The sequence below is a fragment of the Tenrec ecaudatus genome, chromosome 16 (assembly GCF_050624435.1).
Source record: "Tenrec ecaudatus isolate mTenEca1 chromosome 16, mTenEca1.hap1, whole genome shotgun sequence".
Classification (NCBI taxonomy): domain Eukaryota; kingdom Metazoa; phylum Chordata; class Mammalia; order Afrosoricida; family Tenrecidae; genus Tenrec; species Tenrec ecaudatus.
The window spans coordinates 80,235,608-80,257,542 of record NC_134545.1 but is presented as its reverse complement, the minus strand read 5'-3'; the positions used below and the strand labels follow the sequence as shown (position 1 = coordinate 80,257,542).

The 21,935-nt window shown below is 51.1% G+C and overlaps 1 protein-coding gene across 17 annotated transcripts in view; it reads left to right on the top strand.

The window, feature by feature from the left end:
- The first annotated feature begins 1,733 nt into the window (after positions 1 to 1,733).
- The window catches only part of SORBS1 (sorbin and SH3 domain containing 1), a 280,510-nt gene continuing 260,308 nt past the window's right edge, over positions 1,734 to 21,935 (top strand). For all 17 annotated transcript variants that reach the window (XM_075534905.1, XM_075534903.1, XM_075534910.1 and 14 more), the window contains exon 1: positions 1,734 to 1,849. The gene's annotated coding sequence lies outside the window, so the exon portion shown is untranslated. The remainder of the gene's footprint in view (positions 1,850 to 21,935) is intronic.

The following is a 21,935-nucleotide window of genomic DNA, read 5'->3' as shown; positions in this document are numbered from 1 at the left end:
AAGTAAAAAAAATTTTAAAAAGTAAATAAAATAAAAAAGTAAAATAATAAAAAAACAAATGTTTATGAAATCCAGGATAGATAAATCTATAGAGACAGTAACTGGATTAATGGTTTTTGGGGGTATGGCAGGGGAAGTTGGGGGGAAATGGGGAGCTAATAATACTGAGTATAAGAATGAAGAAAATGTTCTAAAACTGATTGTGGTGCTGACTGTACAAATGTTCTTGATGTGATTGAATCATTGAATTGTATGGTATGTGAATGAGATGCCGATAAAACTGTTGCAAAAATGTTATTGGTCCATGATTTTGAATACCGATAAAGTTCTGGAAAGCAGTAGGCTTTGCCTTCTCTCCCGCCTTTCTAATCGTTTATGCACTTCTGCCATAACTACAATGCAGGGTTATGCACTCCAGCCGCCTCACCGGGAGTCAGCAGAGGGGTTGCCATTTGAGGGACCACTTAGGTCTCCCTTAAGACTCCTCCAGGGAGTTACGGCAAGGCTTTCCTAGAGATCAGCTCTCTGGAGGGGAAGTCTGGCGTTTCATTGGAAAATTATTTTGTTTTCAACAGTTGGTAGATAATTACTGAAGAAAAAAATCAGAAAATCTAAGAAAAAAGACAGCCAGACACAATCTTAAGGGAGCGTTCTAACCGGGGATTGCACTGTGAAACTAGCGTTCAGCCTGCTTTTCCATTCAGTAACCATCCCGCGCACGTTTGTGTGCTAATAAGTATAAATATAGCCCTCCTTTCCCCACGCCTGTATCGTGTTCCATCACGATAGTACTGCACTTTTGGGAATCATTTCACTCTGGATGGTTTTCAATTACCTAAAAAAGAAAAGCTTCGTCTCTCTCCCTTTATTTTGCCCTTCTTCCGGGTGGTAGGGGGGTCGGGTGGTAGTGGGGTGTCAAGTGAATTAGTGCATGTAAAGCAATTACTACACCAACAGGACAGTGCATGCCACTCCCTGCTAGTCGATCCCGGCTCAGTGACCGCTTAGGATAGGGTACAACTGCCCCTTGTAGGTTTCCAAGATTCTGAATTCTTTAAGGAAGCGGAAAGCCCCGTCTTTCTCCCACTGAGCCGCTGGTGGTTTCAAACTGCTGACGTTCAGGTTAGTAACCTAACACGTAACACATGCCACCGGGGCGCCTATGTAATGATCATAGCAAATAGTTATGTAGTATGCTGGCCAGGCACCGATGCAAACGCTTTACAGATGGTAACTGTATTAATCCTCGTGGTGGGGTTCCGAGTATCAATAACAGAAGGAAAAGTTGCCAGGTAGAGGCTGAGACCATTTTACAGGTGAGCAAACTGGGGCACAGAGGCGAAAGAATTTATAGTCACTGAAGACACGTAAGCCGCTGTTTTCAAGCTTAGGCGTCCTTCCAAGCTCCTGGTGGGTCCAGGCCGCGGCTCCACCCGAACACGGAGCGCTCCTCGCTCCTCGCTCCACGCTCCACGCATGATCCACCCGCGATCCAGAGGCGCCCCGCGCGGGACTCACAATGCCGCGGGGCGGGGCGGCGGGCGCTTCCTCGGCTCCCATTGGCGCACACGCCCCTTCCTGTCGCGGCCGGGCCCCGCCCACCGACTCCGCCCGCCGCCCGGGCTCCGCCCCCTGACACCGCCCGCCGCCCGGGCGCTGCCCGAGTGGACGGTTCCAGACGCATGCTAATGAGGGGGCGGCCGCCGCAGCCCATTGGCCCGCCGCGGAGTGTCGGTGAAGTCAGCGCCGAGTCCCAGCAAAACAGAGCGGGGCCAGCTGCAGCGTGTAGTACGAGTGGGGCCGGACGCGCGCAGCCCGCCGCCCTCTCGCCCGCCCGGAGACCCGCAAGGTAAGCCCGCGCTGGCCACCCGTGCTCGGCTCCTCTCGGCTGCGGCCACGCCGGGGCCGTGCGCTGGCCAGACCCCGGCGGGCGGCGCCTTTGTTCCGCGCTCGGAGGAGGCGCGTTTAAAGGGCCAGCTGTTGGAGGGGTTTGGGGGACCCCCTCCCCCAGAGCATCCCCTCGCGCGGCCCTGCGGAAAACCGTGGCCCCCTTCGGTCGTGTCCTTTTCCCTGCCTGCTTGGAGGATCCCGACTCCTTCCCCGGGGAACTTCCCCGGGGTGCGCGGGGCTGGAGAGCCCAGAATTTTTTTTTTTCGGGGCAGCCGGTACGTGCGACCATGGCCTGTGCTGGGAGAGAACGTCCTCCTGCTTCGGGCCGGCTGCGATCTGGGTGGGTGGAGGCGACATCACTCTCAAGTGACACTCCCGAGCCGGGGCTCCCCTGCAGTAGCCAGAGGTCGGAGGAGGGAGCCATGGGCAGCATGGAGGCGGCCCAGGTGTGTTCCTTCACCAGCATCGCGGTGGAGAGGGTGGTGGGAGGGGCGCGCGGAAGACCCTTGTGCCCGGACCCGCCTGCATGAGATCGGGTACGCGTCTGCGTCCTCCGGGGACACCGCGCCTGTCATCCCGCCCATGCTCCTTCATCCCGAGTGGCTGACAGCTGCTTGCCCGGCAGCTCGTCGCAGAGATGGCCCTAAAGCTTGTCGCTTTCTCCGATTTCCCCGGGTTTCCCAGACTCCCACCTCGCCGATTTCCGTCGTGGTTTCCTTGATAAGCGGTAGCGCCATTCCAGATAGGAGGGGAAGGAAGCTTGAAGTCATTGGATGCCTTTATGGGGGACTACGCTGTCGAATTCCGCGTCTAGTGCACCCGTTGTCATAGGCTGGCTTTGAAATCCACCAGTGCGTGCTGTCTTCCGGCAGACCGAATGTATTAGGCTGTTACATTGCTACATTAAAGCAGAAAGGGATCCCACCGAGCGAGGGGCTCGTTTCATCCAGACCCCGGGCTTCCCCAGCATGTCCTGGCGGGGCATTTGGATTTTTTGTTTAAAACACTGAGTGCTGGGATGCTCTTGTTGAAATAGGGCCGACCTGCTGAAATTGTCCAAATCGATCTCGCTGTCAGGAGAGTGGGAGGTGCATGTGGAAACATCATGGAACCTCGCTGGCACACCAGGCCTCTGACACTGCCACCTTCCCTCCCCCCAACACACATACCTCCCCTCTTTACACGCTTTTCTCCTCTGCTAAGTGGAGGCCAGGGATGGTCTGTCTTTTTTTTTTTTTAACTCAGCTATTTCAATCCAATCCCCTGTGTTTGATTGGCAAGTAGCTTGATAGTGATGGAAGAAAACGGGGCTGAATTAAAGGTAAAATGGGCAGCAGGAGGGACAAGGGACTCCAGGTCCAAGCCCATGGAGATGTAGGTGAGAGGGTGCCTATGTAGTAGGGTAGGTGTGTGTGCTTTGACCGTGAGAGCCAATGGGTGGGTGGAGGAGGATACTGCCCACAGTTGTTTGCCCCACCCTCTTGATGCTGCCTTACCTAGCTACATCCCAGCGGTGGTGGTGCCCTCTTGGCCGCAGGAGAAAGGCAGAGGACGGCTCTGTTGACACCTCTGCCCCAGCAGGGTTGAGCAGGTGGTTAGGAAACAGTTAATTCTTCAAGGGTTGCATTACTCAGATGGACGTCCATGGAAACCTACCTAACTACCACCAGTGGCTTCTTAAGACAAATCAGCAGCTCAAAGGAAACTTACTACCCCACTGGGTGAAGAGATGGGGGGGTGGTGTTATTGTGTTCTTGCTTACAACACCCGCTCCTTGGTGGCCCTTTCCTCTTCTTACCAGCTGGACTTTTTTTGTAGTGGAGGTGGGGGGGAGTTTTCCTGGACTTCTCTGAAGGGATTGGGAATGGTGGGGGTGGGTGGGGGGATGGCCAGGTAGGGGATATAGGAAAGGATCAGCAAATGCTTCTTATTGTAGAACAAAGAGCTGTTCAGCTTTTTCCTCTTCTCCCAAATAGAGTTCAACACCAATAGAAGGGCCCAGCGTTTTCTTTGCAGCGAATGAATGGTCCGGGTCTGGGAAAGAAAGCTGTGACTGTGTGCCATTGGCAGTCATCTGATCACCCAAACACCTCTAGACCCTACCTGCAACACGGAAATCCATTTGCTGTAGAGGGCACCCCTGTAGTTGAGGACGTAACCTGTCTCCATTAGAAAGGGAGTCGATGGTTGCAGAAAGCTTGGTGGAAGAGTTCTGGACTGGGCACAGGACAGCCAGCCTTGGTTCTGGCCACTGACCTTCTCTTTGGCTTTGCCTCTGGGGGTTTCTGCTCTCAGAGCTCAATGTCCTCATTGGTAAAATACAAGGGTTTGAGCAGACACACCACGGGGCTCCTGAAAGCCTCACTGTTTTTAAACCCACTAGTCCAGCTGGTGATGGCAGCATTAGCATCTCTGCTGCCTGCTAAGTTGATGTTGAATTCGCAGTATTGAGCAAAGGCATGAACGAACCATTCTAGGACCCAGGCTACTGGCGGTTCAGGCTCCGCTTTTCCTAACTAGTGAGACTTGAGAGGATGTACTACTATACGGAGATGTTTCAAGGAGTCCCTGGGGGTTTCGAACAGCTCATACGCCGATCGACGACTCCGAAGGTCGGAGGGTTGAGTTCTAATGTGACACACTTGGGACTGACCGCATGGCGAGTGGTGAATTAATTCAGAACGGCACACAGGACACGGAGGAAGGGAAGTCTCTATGTTCACCCTCTCTCCCTACGCACGTTTAAGTCATGTTTTGCTTATGGTCCCTCAGGTGACTATTTAGGTAGTTCAAAATTAGAGATGAGAGAGACTCAGCAATGTCCTGCCTCAACACCTGTCACTGGACAAGGTTTTGGTGATTTGACCAAGGTCATGCAGCTAACAGCTGGGCGGAACTGAGGCAGGCAGATTCTTGGGTCATATGACCTCATCTCTCTTAAGCCCCTTTCTTCTCTAGGAGATAGGATTCGAAGGTGGAGACTAGAGAAGTGAGAAAGAGATCCAAGGGGAAGAAGGTAGGAGGCTGGGGACAGGTCAGGGGAGGCCAACCCTGCTGGAGAAAGGGCTAGAGCTAAATGGGGACACTGTCGGAGGTGAACCCCCAGCGCCTTTCTGGGGGTGTTAAAATGAAAGAAGTAGGGAGAGGCTTGACTTTGACAAGGGTTGGGGCTGGGTGTAACTTGGAGGCTCCTTGGGTTGTCTCCAGTTCGTTGCTATGAGGTGGAAGCTGCTTACTTCCAGGGCTGCTGGAAGCCTCCCCGGGGACTGGGGAGCTTGAACACGCGGGAAGTCAGGTGTGCTGGAGGTGACGGTGGCAAATGCTGAGGTAGGATCCAGTTCTGCTGAAGACCCAGGTTTTATTTTAATGCAAACTCACACAAAGGGAGAACAAAAAAATTCCATTTCATTTCTTTTTAACGCGAGCAGCATTTCCTCCTCCTCGGAGGTGCTTTGTGCCTGTGATGAGATAGCATTTCAGACCCCCTTTTCCAAAGGAAGTACTTGGCGAGGCCTCTGCTCTGCTGAACTGTATGTAGTTCATGGAGGGGGAACATCGGGCTTGTGACCTGAGCCCAGTTCAATGTTTCAGTGAGCAATTACAGAGCTGTTAGCGGTGGTTAACCAGATCGTTAACCATTCAAAGGCAAGGATAAAAGGTGATCACACTTTGAAGTCAGCCATGAACAATGCAGTGCAGTTGGCTGACCCTACAGGCCCTGGACCCTTTAATTCTTTCCTCTTTTTTGTGGATACTGACGCATGCTGTCTGTCCTGGATCGTGCTGTTGCCCACCTTTGTTTGCCACATCTCCCAATTCCACATTTATTGTACTCTCCTGACTTCCTTCCATGGGCGAGTAAATCTTTCTCCTTGCCCTCCTCCCTCCACTCCCCCCCCTTTTTTTCTGCCAATAGCATAGCTTTGTAGTATATTGTAATACACTTATTGTCTTATGAAAGTTTCATAGTCTGTGTTCTCCATTTAAAATCCATCGGGTTCACTCTTTTTGAAATATGTGTGTATGAGTCTTACACACAAAGCAACGAGAGGCAAACAAAATCCAATGAAATGGCTTTTTACTGCTCTGTGGCCTTCATTGATTTCTCTTCCTCACTCTTCCCCTACTCCTGTGGTCAGGAGTGGCTCTTTATTAAGAGAGAGAGGGGAAAAAAAAGTTGCCAAACCTCTGTCATGTGGTCATTATTATTGTTTTTACAACAAAGAAAACGTTTCCACCCTGTATTGCAGACCACAAGGGACGCCTTCTCTCACGAGATGTGCCCTTGCTCTTGACTTCCTTCTATGGAGAGAGTGGAATGTATTCGGAGGCCCTAACACAGCGCTTCTCAACCTGTGGGTGGTGACCACTGTGGGGTCAAACGACCCTTTCACAGGGTCGTCCACTTCATAGCAGTAGCCAAATGACAGTGATGAAGTAGCAACGAAAATAATTTTATGATGGAGGGTGGGGGTCACCACAGCATGAGGAGCTGTGTGAAGGGTCTCGGCATTAGGAAGGTTGAGAACCACTGCTCTACCAGAAGGCTATGCCAGTGGAGGCTAGGGGTGCTGATGGTGGGAGCGGGGCTGTTGTCAGTGATTCTGGGAATGCTAAGAGTGGAACATTTAGGTGAGCAGGTTTCTGACCAAGAGTTCATGTCACAAGGATCCCGTGTAATGGCTCTCCTTCCCCCCCCCCCCCCCCCCCCAGGCTGAGCTAACCTGGATCCAGCCGGTGACAAAGACTGAGCTGATTTATCAGCATCCTGAGTGTGGGAAGGCACAGGGAGGGGGGGCAGACCCTGGGAGCTTACGAGGGGGAAGTCCCAGATGTACGACATCACTTTTTCCTTCCGAACCTGATTAGTTGAAGAGAAGATTGAATTTTGATACCCAGCAGCAGCCAGCTGGGAGCTCAGTGTCCAAAATAGGTCCTGGTCTATCTCCCCCTCCCCGCCAAGCAAGACGTGTCCAGGAAAGCTCCGGGTTTGAGGTTGACAGTGCACTCAGTTTTGCATTCTACCTTTCAGTGATAAGGCAGTGTTCCATCTAAATGTTCCCGTCCTTACTGTTGAGGACAATGGACCAATGGTCTTGGAAAATCGCGTGTTCGTCTTGGGCCTTTCATTTGACCCATTATGCCCCAAATTTGCCTGGGCAGCTCACAGATCATATGCCCAGCAGAAGCCGTGACGGGGCTGTGGTGATGGGTACTGCCCCTCCCCCCCACCCCTTTTCTCTCACTGAATGCTTGCACGTCCCCAGAGGTCCAGGTTCACCCCAACACCAGCTGCCTCTCCCCTTGCTTTCTGCCCTCTGTTTGCTCCACAGGGGCTTCCTCCTTTGCCTGACTGACTCGCGATTCTCCTTGCAGCCTCACCTCACACCTGAAAGAGATGTTTTTCCTCCACACGCCCAGCCCAGAGCACCTGTGCTCACCTTTCTGCAGCTGGAGTGATTGCTGGTCCCCTTGTCTGTCTCCCCTACCAGGCTCAGAGGCGCGAAGAGGGCGAGTCTGTGTTGCATTTCTTTTGAAATCAAATGATTATTTATATCAGAGTCTTACCTACAAATAGAATTTCAAAATTCCAATAGCATGGTAAGGCTGATGAAGAACTTGGCTGTGTTACCCATTCCCATTATGGTGATCCAGCCCCCAACTCAGGGACCGGATGACCCTTCTATACATGTCCACAGACATAACCGACACATGTCTGTAACACGCAATGGGGGACATGGAAACAAACCACGCAACAACAAAAAACCGGCCATGTAATGCGCACGCTATGTTTGTGAAAATATGATAATGGCCACGTGAGCCACTCCAGAATCACTAGATGCTCTGGGGAGCAGGAGGGGCTTCTATCCCCATGAACAGTTACAGTCTTGCAGACCCATAGGAACAATTGCTCCCTGTCCGCATGGCTGTGGCGATGAGGTTTTTTTTGGCCTGGTTTTGTGGGTATCCAAGAGCAATGAGTGTTCAGTGCTCAGCTACTAAACCAAAAGGTGGTATGAGTCCACCCGTGGCTCCGTTGGTGGAAGAGGTGCAGACGGCTTCCCCAAAGATGGAAGCCTTGGGACCGGTTTGGACTAGTTCTGCTCTGTCCTAGAGGCGCCCTGTGGAGGTGACTTGACAGCAGTGGGTTTTGTCATTCTGTCGGCCCATTCACACAATCTCCCTATTTTAACATCAGTGGATTAGCACCATCTGCAGCCTTACTTCCCACAAAGCCTAACGTGGGCACGGGTTCGTGGAATTGCCTCCATGGCAGTGGGGTTCACAGGTTCGGGGGATTAGGTTGGAGACATATTCGAGGGGTCATTCTGCCCATCACAGGGGCTTCTAACCCTTTCTCCTGTTGTTACTGTTCTGTGTGTAACCTGCTAACAGTGCGGGGTCTTAATTGCTCAAATTTTTAATCTCATTCCTTGTTGCCCTACTATGGATTAGAGGAGCCCGTATCCCCTCAACCCCACCCCAACATTATACAAATTTCCCTACTCCCCACCTCTGTAATCCAATTATACCACAGTTTGGTTACATTGACATTCAGTGCTTACATTATCTGACTGCAAACAGTTCAGCCATATAAACCAAACAAAGCCACATCTGTCCAGTGGGTTCTCACTCAGCAACCCCTAAAAGACAGAGTAGCGCTGCCCATTAGGCCGTGAGTCTTTTCTGAAGCAGATGCCACGTCTGTCTCCTGTGTCATGGCCGGTAGGTTCCAGGGGCCAGCCTTTTGGTTAGCAGCCAAGCAGTGTCTCCAGACCTCCCTGCCCGCACCCCGCCTCTTGCTTCTCCCTCCTCCTGTACTCTCAGGCCCTTCTCTGCTGCATCCCCTGAGAATCCTCTTCAGTAACCTTTTGCATGAAGAGCTGCAAAGGTGACTCTATTGGTGGAGATGGAATTGGCAAGACCTTCTGGCGATCTGGCTTTAGCTGAGAGCCTGACAGACGTGTGGCTGGCTCTGCAGACTGAGAGCTGGACTCAGGGAGGAAACCCAGGTTCATATACAAAATAGTAGATTTTAAAAATAGACTTATTGCCAGCAGTCTGCAGTGTTATACTGAGATAGTTGATAAATGGCGAGTAGGTGCACATAGCTTGCTCTGTAATAATTTCCAAATTCTATGACTGTATTTGAAGGAGCCCTGGTGGTGCTCTTGAGTAACCAGTGGGCTCCTAACTGCAAGGTCAGTGGTTCAAACTCACCCAGCCACTCCTTGGGAGAAAGATGAGGCTATCCAGCTCCATAAAGATTGGCAACCTTAGAAACCCTAGTTCGGTTGCTGTGATTTGGAATCTATGGCAGTTTGTGTGGTTTTTAGGAATGAGAATATCTAGAATCATTAAGCAAGTATTAATGTATTATGATTACATTTTTTCCCCCTGGATGCCTCCTCATCTGGAACATTGACCCTGTTTTCTTCTAAGTCTCTTCTACCATGATGGTCATCCTGGGAGCCCCTTTTCCTTGTCCTGGGGTGGATCCTGTGTTTCTTCTTTCTTAATCCTCTAGCAGTTTCTGAGAGAGGGCCCACGAGAGAGCAGTCAGACTCACTTACCTGAAAATGGTCTCATTTTACTCTCCCTAGGGGGTCTGACGGGACTGCGATTTTAGGTCGAAAGATGTTTTCCCGTAGACTTTTGGAGGCAGGGTTCTGCTGTCTGAAAGGTTCCAATCCTGGTGTCAGCACTGATGCTAATGAAGTAGACACATGGTAGGCTCCAGTGCTGATGTGAACACGTTAGATAACCCTTCTGATGCTTGATCAGAGTTTCCGGGTTCCTCCGCTCTAGGAACGTTTTTTTTAGGATCATCTCGCTTTCCTGCATTTGGCATTTCCTGGCTTTTTAACTTGCGGTGCTGGTAGGCCCTCTGGAGCTCAGGGTTTAAATCCTTCAGTTCCAGGAAACCGTCGTGTTTTCCTTTGCTAATTTCCTTTTCTGGGTTTCCTTTGGCGATGGAACTTCTGTTGGGTGAGTGTTGGGCTTCCTGGATTGAGTTTCTAATTAAAAACGGTTTTTTATTTCCGTATTTTCCTTTCATTTGCTCAAACCTCTGTTTTTCTGTTTCAGAGATGCCCTCTGCCTTGTGTGTAACCTGTTTGAATTTTGTATATCTGCTTTTCTGTTTTCACATGAAATGTGCTTGCACGTTTCACTTCTAAGAGCTCCCTGGTTCTCTGAATGTGCATTTTTCTTTTTAAAACATAGCACCCATTCCTGTTTCATGGGTGCAGCAAATTCTCTCACATTAGGCGCCCTGCTTTCTGCTGTTCACTGTCTTTGTTTTCTTGGGATTCCTTTTTCTACTTGCTTGGCTGCTCCATCTCTCAGAGGACCCACGGTGCCTTGCACACGGAACCTTACCTGTCCAGGTATATCTTAAGAGTGGGCACCACATGCTGGCTGGGAATCTGGAGCAAGGGGGGAGCTTTTTGTCCCCCATGTAGGGTGATTCCTTTCCCTCCACTGGGGACGTGGACATGCCATGTCTGTGTGTCTTTGCTCTTCGGCTGGCGGTTTCCCTTGGGAGGTTCTCTCTCTCCCTTGGGCACCTACCTGTGAGGTAACGTCTTGGTTGCCTTGTATTCGGGGAGCCTTCATGCAGAGAGGGACCCGTACTTTATCCAGTTCTTTTCATTTGCAGCGCTGTCTGCCGTCCCTGAACCCAGAGTCTCTGGGGTAACTCCCCTAGACGAAGGGCCGCCTGCCCAGCCTGCAGGAGTGAACCTGGGTTCTCATTGCTGCCTACGCTAGCTTGTAGCAGCAATTCATGTTTTTAGCCCCATCCTACTTCTCCTGTCAGGGCCGTAACCCACTGCCATTGAAATGATTCTGCCTCACTGTGGCCCAAAATAGGGTTTTACAGGTCTGTACAGGAGCAGCTTGCTTCTCTCATTCGGAGTGGCTGGTGGGTTTGAACTACTGACTTGGTGGTGCCTCGATTCTGGATCTTTCTCTGGCTCTGTGAGAGGAACGGCTACTGGTGTAGTGGTCTCCCTCCTGCTTGCACGTTGCAGGTAGACCGAGCCGAGCCCAATAGCAGTTGTTTTGTGTGGGCCACCCTCCCATCGGCCAGAGTTTTGTTGGTGTATCTTGGCTGCCGCTTTCTCCTTTTCACTAAACAAATTCCTCTGTGGTCCTTCTTAGAAGGCCTTTGGGGGAAGAGCACAGATGAACATGTGTGTTTGGCCAGGTTTGTTTCATCTCTTTATGCAAGCCTTCAACCGTGCCTGATAGATGCGCTCCCAAACATGCTTGTTAAATGATTGCGTGTCCCCTTCTGAGATGGTATACGCTGGATGAGTCATTCAGTTGCAAACATGCAGTGGTAAAAAAGCGAAAACAATCGTTTATTCTGTGAGAGCCAAAGTAACTGCTAACAGATCCTGTCTGTTTACTCCATGCTGCGAGTCCAGGTAGCTTAATGGTATCGTGTTGGGCTGCTAACCATGGGATCTGCAGTTCGAAACCACCAGCTGCTTCTCTGGAGAAAGACAGGGCTTTCTACTCCCATAAACAGGTACAGTCTTGGAAACCATTGGGCCAGTTCCACCCTGCCCTGTGGTGCCGCCATGAGTCGGAGTTGACTGGATGGCAGTTGAGTGTAGCATGAGAAGATTCTTACAACTGGTCAGGTGGAGATGGCAGTTAAACTTTCTGGGCCTCAGTTTCCCCAGCTAATAAGATGAGATATTGGCCACGGCTTGATCCAGGTCGGTGTGCTGAGTATCTGCTATGGGCAAGACAACGTGCTAGGATCGTTCCAGGTGTCTCCTCTAAGGCATTTGTACGTGACGGGCCTGGCGCAGTGTTTTGTGCATAGTCTGCTAGGTCATGTGCACATGGAATTGACCGGGCTTAGCTCCTCAGTTTAGTTAAGTGTTTACGTATTGGCAAGTTTTATTTCATACTCTGTCAAGACCATGGACTCTTTGAGAAAGTAGACCACATTGTAGTTTTCTTTGCCTCTCTGTGTCTACTCCTACTCTTACCACACACTGACTAAAAATAGTAAATGTGTTTTTCGCTTCATGGGCGCACATCAAGGAAATATGAAAACATGAATTATTCTGCCAGATCCCCCACTTGGGAAATAAGGCTCCGCTTGTTAGGGGCTCCATTTGGTCTTTTGCATGTGCCCTGGTTCAGGGGCTTGGAGTTTTTGGAATAAAAGTTGTATGGAGGTAGCAATTTTGTTCCAACACATAGCTCCCGAGCACTGTCTGTAGACCAAGTTCTGTGCTCTGCCTTGGGAAGATAGTGGTGAACAGGGGAAATGGTACCTGCCTTTCTGGGATTCACGCAGGTGTATTGTCCCAAGATGGTAGCTAGTAGGTTATGAATGCCTAGTTACATTTAAGAGAACTAAAATAAACTCCTTTGCTCAGTCACGCTAACTACATGTCAAGTGCTGAGTAGCCATGTGTGACTAGAGGCTTCCCATCGCACCGTTAGGCAGCGCCCGATAGAGAATCGTTTCCATCGTCACAGGAATTTCCATCATTGCAGGAATGCTGGATTAGAAAGCTGAGATTCTGTGTTTCAAGATCAGGAACCTGTGACTAACCTTGTTTCACAGTTGAGGCAACTGAGGCACAGAAGAGTCATTGGCTTCGAGTCATGTGGCTGACAACTAAGCAAGGATCTTTTCTCCCTGCAGTGAGAGGGGGGAGCATAGTGACCTGTAGGATGGTCTCTGCACTCAGACCAATGATGTTCCAGTCCTGATTCTCTTCCTTCCTAGCTGCCGGTCTCAGGAAAGTAGGTGCTTCCCTGCCTTTAATCGGGGGAAATATCACTACATACCTCATAGGGTTGTGGCACAGGCTTAGATGACCCATAAGATTAGTCATTTAGAACTCTGTCTGACACACAGTGAATGTTAAGTCCCTCTCCCAGAGATTGCCAGAAGAATGAACAAGCCTGTGGGGGGGGGGAAGCACAGTCAGATGCTCTTTAGAAGCAGGGATGGTGGAGACTCACTCACTTTGGACCTGGCATCAGGAGGGACCAGTCTCTGGAGAAGGAGACCGTGCTGAGAGAAGAGGAGGGTCTGTGGAAGAGAGGAAGGTCCTCAGCAAGTCGGAGTGACAGTGGCTGCAACAATGGGCTCAGACGTAGCGGTGAGTGTGAGGATGACGCAGGACAGGGCAGAGCTTCGTTTTGCTGTGCGTCGCGAGGTCACTTTGAGTTGGAACCGACTTGATGTCACTGAACAACCACGGCATGGAGAGTGAGAAGGAAGCGGAAGCTATTTGTAGAACCAAGAAGACAGTTCTAGGCTGGGATGGAGTGGAAAAAGAATGTTGTCAGGCAAAGCTGTGTTTGTAGAGCTAACTGGCCCCCTGGAGAGGGCCACATGATTGACTATTTCTAAACCCGAGGCTGCTTCTGTCGCATGAGCTCATGTGGAAATGCCAGGATGTTCATGAAGTCCTGTGAGTCCCAGTACTGGTCACTCTGGGCCAGGCTGCTTTTCCTGTTTGCTTCTTCCGGGTTTGTGTGTCTACCTCTGGTCAGTCCCAATGGCCCTTTCTCTTGTCCCCAAACACTCCCTTTCATAAAGGAAGGGAGGCAGCTCTTTGGAGAGTCCTTTAGTGGGGAAGAAGAGCCCTCACTGCATCTCCGGCTTGGAGAGTTGGGGACTCACAGACAGTGGACATCATTCCCATGGACCAGGGGGAGGTTCCAACAAAGGGTAGAAGTGGGAAGAAGTGCCGGGAGCCTGGCTAACTTATTTGGATGCTGTTCTTTTGTGATGGTCTCCGTCACAAAAGACCAGCAGTGTTTTGCATTCTCAGTGATGCAGACTGGAGGCAGACACATCCAGGGCTCTGGAGGTGCCCCGTTTTGCCGAATGAGGAGAGAGAGGACTGCGGGGTGAGCGCCAGGATGGGGAGGCTACCCTGTTTGATGGGTGGATTCCTACTAGCCGGTGAACTTTAAGCATTGCTTTAAGAGTCACGGTTTCTTCTCCTTCGTTAAACAAATATTAGTGCAAGATGTAGACATGGGCTCCACCCTGCTGGCGTTTGTTTCCTCATTAATATCAAGAGGGCAGTGAACTCGTTTTCCTCAGCGGGGACGGAACAGCTCGTTTCAGCTTATCAAGTAGGCAGCTAGAGGGCGGTGGGCCAGGGTCCTGTAGGCTGGCACAGCCGAGGCGTCTTGCCTTTCCCAGGCGCAGCACACGGGGCGGCAGGAGAGAGAGGCATGGTGCACCTGAGGCTGCACTGTGAGCAGTCTGCTCATGTGAGCCCCTACTCTCTCCGGGGCCTCAGAACTCCAGCTCTGCCTGCGCGCCATGACCGGGGATGCTGCCTGTGTGTAGCTGGTGGTTCAGCGGTTATGGTAAGTGCTCAACTCCTAACCACCAGCTTGGCAGCTCAGAGAGAAAGGTCTGGGCACCAGCTTCTTGAAAGGCCAGCCATAAGAACCCGGTGGAGCATGCCTGCACTTTGCACGTACCGAGCAGTTGTGAGTCAGAATCGGCTTGACAGGAGCCGGTTGTTGATTCTTCCTCCTCGTGGTGTTAGCTGGCTTTACCTGTGATTGGCTCTGCCAGCCTCATCCTCATTTGGGCGTGGGCTTTCCGCCATCAGTGGGAGGGACTGAGCTCAGAGCCACTGTACGAGGAGCGGGTGCTTAGGAGATCCCACCATTGATTGCTCTCTGCCTGCGTGTCAGCGGGCAGCTCATGTCTCATTTACATAGGGCCTTAAACATTGATCATTGGCATCCGCACGTCAGTGACCTTCGAGCTTGGCTTCCCAGGATGAAAGGTCACTATGACATACCTTACCTTGTGAAATCCAAACAGTGTCTTCTGTTGCCTGCAGTCTACGTGGAGCCTGGTGGCCGAGCCTCTGGGCAGGTTCCTTGTGTGACATGTAAGGAGGTCATTCACTTGCTCTTGCCCACTTTTTCTGCACGTGGGGCAGAGCCAGTGTTGCCTGGTGACTTCCTGTGAGCACAGAATGAGCCAAGGGTTGGAGGTCTTGTAACAGACAGACAGGGGGCGAAAGGGAACATTGTTCTGGTAAGTTGGTGTTCAACCAACCAGCTGACATTGAGTCGACTCTGACCCGTAGCCACTTCAGATGTGCCAGGCTAGAGCTGTGCACTGTAGGGGTCTCCGTGGGTGATTTTGTTTTGGATCACCATGCCTTTCCTCTCAGCACCTCACTAACCGCCCCCCTGCAGGGTCTCCTACGCTGACCTTAGGCAGCCCTTTGTCCAGGTCTGTGTCACACAGAGGAGGAGAGCTGCTGGCATAGTGGACCAGCCCTTCCAGGGGAGAAAGACGAGGCTATCGGCTCCCGTCACGAGTCACAGCCTCGGACACCCTGAGGAACAGCTCGGCTCTGTCCTTTAGGGTCACTGCCAGTCAGGATCATCTCGATGGCAGTTGCTTGATAGCACACACACTGCTGACTGCTCGGGGCTGGGCATTTCTTTATAGACAGTGCACTCAGTGGCTGGCGATGGGAGGCTGGGCAGGATCTTGAAATCAGGGATGAGGTCAGAAAGGCTGGAACTGGAGCTGGGAGATCTGAGTCCTTGGCCCAGTGGCCTGGGCATTGGGCTGGAGAACTGGCTGAGGAATTTGGGTGGAGAGGTCCAGGCAAAAATAGGACGTGGGCTGCTTTTAAACAGGACAGAGTGAATAGAGGCCCTGGAAAAAGCAAAGTCCCAACAGGGACGGGAATTAGAGTAGCTGGAGGAAGCTGGGCCTTAGGGAGCCAGAGGATGGGCAAAGCTTGGAATGGTTGCTGAAAATAAAAATTCCCAGGCCCACGAACGCGGACTGACACAGTTGCAGGTCTTTTAGGACTACTTTGTGTGTGCTGCGTGGGGTCTCTTTTGTTGGACACGTGGGTACAGTAGGGAGCCAGCACTGGCAGGTGTGAGGGGGCGAGGCCCCCCAGGAACTGGGAAATGTTAGTCATGCCTGCGCACTGATAGAAGATACGGCTCCTCTTCCAGACAGCTGCTCCAGGAGGAGGTCCTGCGGCCAGCCCGGCAGTTTAAGTCCTTGGCTTTGTCTGAATTATTAAAGTCATGGGCCATTTAAACACTCACCGAAAGCATCGACGTGACTCATCGCCCATCCTGGGGTCAGAGGAGCTCCAGCAGAGAAGGGGTTTTGTGGCCTGTAGTTCAGGATTCCCCAGGTGGCACCTTCAAAGAGCACACACCCGAGACAAAGAGGAGATGGGGCCATGAGGTGCCCTTCCCAGCACGTCCACGGGCTGGCCTGCCGATGATGCCATTTCTCTGACGCGAGTCCTTTATTCAAGGGCTATAGGGAGATCCTTTCCATCGCAGGCAAGGAAGAAACAGTACTGCCAGAAGATGTAAAATATTTAACACGCTCTTTGAAAAATTAAACTGCCCAGGAGCCTTCGATTGGTGGTGCCCATGGCAACGCACATGCCTTTCAGGAGTGTCATGGTGGGGGTGCTGTTTGTGGGAGGGCCAGGGGGAGGCAGAGAGTCCACCTGCTTTGTTTGGCTCAGAGGCTGGCCAGGAGGAGCAGGGCCGAGGGGCTCCTGCACATGTTAGAAGCCAGGGGTGGTCTGTTTTGACAGGTGGAGAGAAGTACCGAGGAGGAGGAGGAGGAGGACTTGCTGTCCTTTTAGAGTGTGTTCATCATTTTCTTTCACTGGTCTCTCTCTGTTCGTCCTTGGGATTTAAACATTCTCTGTCCTGCTCAGGGTTTGGCCTATGCTGTGCCACACACAGCCTGTGCTTACTGCTCTGTAGCAGACAGTTAGTTTTAAACGTGTAACACACGTGAAACTGTTCACTCCAGACTGGTAAGAAAGCACAGTACATCCGTGCTTACCTTGCTTAGTAGGTACACCGTCCCTGTCCGGGACTGGAAATTTGAAAGGAGGCTTTGATTCGGTCGGAGAGTGTGTGGGGTTGGGAGGGAGATGCCAGCCAGGGCTAGAAGCAGACTCTCCGGTGTGGTGAAATGAACGTGTTCCCAACAGATTAGTAAGGAAGCACAAGCCAGCCCGTTCTTAGCTGGCTTCTCACGAGCACCGCTCCTCCTGTAGCTGGCTCTAGAGAGCCTTCTCCGAGGCTCCTGACCAGGCTCCCGCCCCTTGTTGGAGGCGCTCATGGCCCCAGGTGTGTATTCTTCTCAGCACTCGCCTCAGCTGCCGCCACACGTGTTTGGAGAATTGTTGTTTTCCCACTACCAGCCTGGGGGCCCAGGATGACAGGGCCCAGCCCAGGGGTCTTTCTCCTTATCTTTGTGTTGTTCCATGCCCCCCCCCATCCTCACCCCCAAAGGTGCTCATGGTATGCTGAGTGAATGGATCCATTTAATAGATTTGGGGTTCTCTGGACCAGACTCTGGGAAAGCAAAGAGAATCCAACACCCCTGCTGTCCTCCCTGGGAGTCTCACTCGGGGCCAGATAGCTGTTGAGATGCAAGAAGAAAACTTTGCCAGTTTGAGTGCTATTTATTCTTTCCCTAAAATAGGAAGCCAGAAGTCTCTTTCCCTATTTATGGTAGTGCAGATGTTGTAATGAGTGTACAACAAAATGTGCACAATGTTATTTTACGACTAGGGAGGTGTGACAGGAACTTTTTGGAGACTACTGGCCTGAAGGAGGGAGGTGGGCAAAGGCAGCGATTTCCATGCCGTTATGTTGGGGCACGCATGGGGTGCAGTAGGATCACAGAGGGAGCCGGGACGGGGCCAGAGAGGGCTGAGGGACTAGCGTGTGCCAAAGCAGGAGAGGACTGCGCGCAGTGGGAGATGGGCAAGGCTGGGGGCGCCCTCTGCATGCTATTGGGAGGGATGGAGAGTTGGGAATACCAAGATGGATTAGAGTAGACAGGGTCTTTCCTACAGGAAAAGCACAGTCTAGTAGGGAAAAGGAGGAATGTGCAGAAATGCCTGTGGGTGGAGGGAGCACAGTGAATACATGGAATTCGGAAGCAGGTGGACATCTTGGTAAAGAGGAAGCAGACCTAAGAGCATACAGCTCCCTCATTCGTTGCCGAGGGGACGGGCCGAGGGCTGGCTTCAAGACTGTCCTTGGTCCTCCTCTTCACTTGGCGGCCTAACTGGTTAAGACCCCACTCTGAACTCTCACGTGACTTTTCTGGATTTCCAAATTGCAGATGAACAGGGAAATAAATGGTACACGTAAATATATGGTTACGTAAATATGTACAGGTGGTGCCCTTCCTTACCTGTGCAATCCCATCCAGTCCTGCCCTTCCCTTTTTCTGTTTTTAAGACTGAGGACTTGAAGTAATTATGTAATTTGAATCCGAATCGAGCATGGCTAGATAAGGTGTAATTAAAGAGGAAAGCCTAATTTTGGAAGAACGATAAGAGGTCATTTGACTCAGTCTGGGCCCAAATCCAATCGTAGAACAGTGAGAGGTCACTTGGATGTACTGAGCTTGAGGCCACCCAGGAGCCCAGATTGGCCTAAGAATTGGACAGGTTCCCTTTCATTTTAGTTCACTGTGAAAGGCATTCATTGAGCATCTTCTTGGTACAAGGCAAGTCCTGGGTCTGGGGGAGGGGCTGGGGGCCACAGGGAAGCAGAGACTAAAGTGGAGGGTCAGCGAGATGGGACAGTGTTTTGTTCTGTTGTATGCAGTGTCTCTGTGAGTCAGAACCCAAACGACGGCACCGAACAACAACAATTTCGGAAAGAAAGAAAGGAGAAAAAAGCACATGAACTGGATCTGAGTTCTTTTTTTCCAGTGCCACAGAGCAAAGTAACCCAATCAGTTCTCAGTAGCCAATTCTCAGGACGGAGCCCCACCCACCTCCCACCTGTGCAGGTCACATACAGTCTCTGGCCGGGGCATTATACTGCTGTGCTGGAATTCTTCTTCCAGACTCTCCCCACGACAACCAGCACGCCAGCTTTTCGGGGGCCAGTCCGTGGGGCTCTCATGCAGTGAATATCCGTTACGGTGCAGCGTAAGTCACTAGCACTGAACGATGAACTTCCACACTCCCCACAGGTTAGTCAGAAAGTCCTTCCACTAGCCCCGTTAGCTTGTGGTAAAGACTCCCAAGTCCACATGGGACAGAAATTTCCAACCTCACTACTACTGACGTTTGTTGTTGGAAGCTCTCTTGTGCCTTGTCAGACGTTCACTTGCATCCCTGGCTTCTCCTCAGGAGATGCAAAGAACCAATCAATTGCTGTCACGTTGATGCCAAGTCATGGAAACCCAGTGTGTGTCAGAATAGACCTGTGCTCCATGGGGTTTCTCATGGCTGAATTTTGGGTGGTAGATCACCAGCCCTTCCTTCCTATGCATTTCTGGGTGGACTTGAACCTCCAACCTTTTGTTAGCATCTAAACACTTTAATCATTTGTGCCCCCTAGGGCTTCCAGATATCAGTAACACCAGTGGACATTAGAGAACTGACAAATGTTTTCAGATATGGCCAAATGTCCCCAGGTGGCGCAAAACAGCCCCTGGTTAGGAACTAGTGGCAAGGGTTAAGACCTCCCAAAATGTGCTATTCCATGTGGGTCCAAAATATATCAGTACCTGGAACTTTTTAAACCCAAACTCACTGCCATTGAACAGATTCTGACCCTATAGGACAGGGCAGAAGTGTGGGCTTCTGAGACTGATTCCTTAGGAGAGTAGAAAGACTTGACTTTCTACCATGGAGCTCCTGATGGTTTTGAACTGCTGACCTTGCAGTTAGCAGCCCAACATATAACCATTATGCCACCAGGGCTCCTGGGACTCCTAATCCTATAAAATTGCTTGATGTTTAAATATAGAGCTTTGTTTTAGGCCAACCTAGGTTGGAGTTCTGACTTAGTCACTTAGTTTCTTTGAGCTGTTGCTTTGTCTGTAAAATGGGGCAATGAAGCAGGACCTACCATAGGGGGCCCTGGCGCTTACATAAAAAGACATGTAAAGACTTCCTGGGGCAGTGAGTGTCCCATAAATGTTAGTAATTATTAACAGGCCTGGAAAATTCCTTTTAGCCCAGCCTAGCATTTAGGCTTCTATTTCTGTGGCCTCTGATCTTCCCCTTCCTTCCTTCCTATGCCCTTTCCACCTGTTAAATGCTTTGGTCTTAACCTTTGGTCTTAAGGAATCCTTCCTGCTGGTCAAAGGCATCCGAGGCTACACTGAAGGAACACACACGGAGGGAGAGAACCTTCTCCTTCAATCCTGCCAGGACCACCTCGCCAGACTCAGGTTTCCATTGTTAGGCAGAAACAAGCTTTTCCCCTGGAAGACCTAGAAATAGGTACAAGAACCAGCGTCTCCAGACTCTTCTAATTCTCAGCCTCAGTCGGCCTCTGGCCCGGCCACAGCCTGTCTCCTCTCTGGTCCCCAGTTTCCTAGTCTGGAGGAGAGTTTCCAATTCCAGTGGGCTCGGAGTGCCTCAACCACGCACTCTCGGAAAGACTTTGCCGTGTGTTGGAACACTGCAGCATGGCTGGCAATTGGAGCCACATTTAAGTAAGGGCTTAACTGGGATGAAACGCCATGAAGACAAATCCTTCTCTTTTCCCACATTCCCCCGAGACTCCACAGAATAAGCGGAATGGGTGTTTGTTGGATCTGAGTAAAAACAACCCCTAGCTCTCACACTGACAGCTTGGGGGGAAACCTGTTCCACCTCTCTAACCTTATTGCCTTATCTATAGACTGGCATAGTAACAGAGGCAGAAATAACGTAAAGATTTTAAGACAAAGATGGTGAACGTCATTGGGCAGAGGTGCACACACACTAGGATTTAAACAAAGTTTGCCTCCTTCTCTGGAATCTGTTTGAAATGGTGTGAAATTCTGCATATCCTTTCCCCTGGAAAGGCTTCCCTCTGTCCTTTTCGCATAAATATTGGTGTCTCTCAAATCCATGCCTTTTAGCAACTTACTCCAGCCTCCTGGATCAACCTGACCCCCAGCAACCATTTTGACCTGCTCTGTTCTTGTTAGGTACCATGGAGTCGGTTCTGACGCAGAGCGACAGGAGAAAAACCACAGGATGAAACACTGCCCAGCCCTGTGCCATCCTCACAATTGTTCCTGTTTGTTCCCATGATTGCGGCTGCTATCTCAGGCCAGCTCCTTGAGGACCTAACTCTCTTCTCTGCCCCTTGACTTCGCCAAGCATGCTGTCTGGTCTCTCCTGATAACAGGTCCAAAGTAAGAAAGCGAAGCCTCGCCATCCTTGCCTCTAAGGAGCACTCTGGCCGTGCTTCTTCCCAGACAGATCCGTTGAACTGCTCTAGAGCCCCAAACGGGTTCACCTTCTTGACCACCCCATCCCCCCTTGCTCCCTCTCTTCTAACCTGGTTGGTTTTTTCTTAGATCCTTTCTCTAGGCATTTGTCCCCATCCTCTCCCTTTGCATCCCCCTTTCTCTCTTCCATATCTGATTGGTCCTCATGGCTCTGCCCCGGTGCCCCTCTGACAGGAAGCTTCCTCTGGCCTCCCCAGCCCGCGGCAATCTCTGATTCCCCTGCACGCAGTCACCGCCGAGGACCTAAGCCTGTGGCCCTCCTGGCCGGAGGTATCACTGAACTGCTGAGCTCTATGAGCCTGATCATCCCACCAAACTGCAAATGACCATCTTTCCATGTGGCCACGGGCCTTCTACTGCCAACTTCACAGTGTTCCGCAATATTTTCTTAGGGACCACAAACAGTTGAATGTTTGACAACTAGTAGAAAGGTTAATGGTTCAAACCCACCTGGAAAACTGGTCTACTTCCCAAAGGTCACAGCTGCGAAAACCCTATGGATTACAGGGTGCCTCGTCCGTACAACAGGGTCCCTCACCATGAATCCAAACGGACTGGGCGGTAACGGACAACCACACTGTCCATCCCAATTCTTGGACTCTCCGTGAGATGCTCCTCACCCTTCAAGCACAGCACAAGTGCCACCTGCTCTGTGAATCTTCCCCCCACAGCAGGCTCTCTCTCTCTCTCTCTCTCTCTCTCTCTCTCTCTCTCTCTCTCTCTCTCTCTCTCTCTCTCTCTCTCTCTCTCTCTCGCA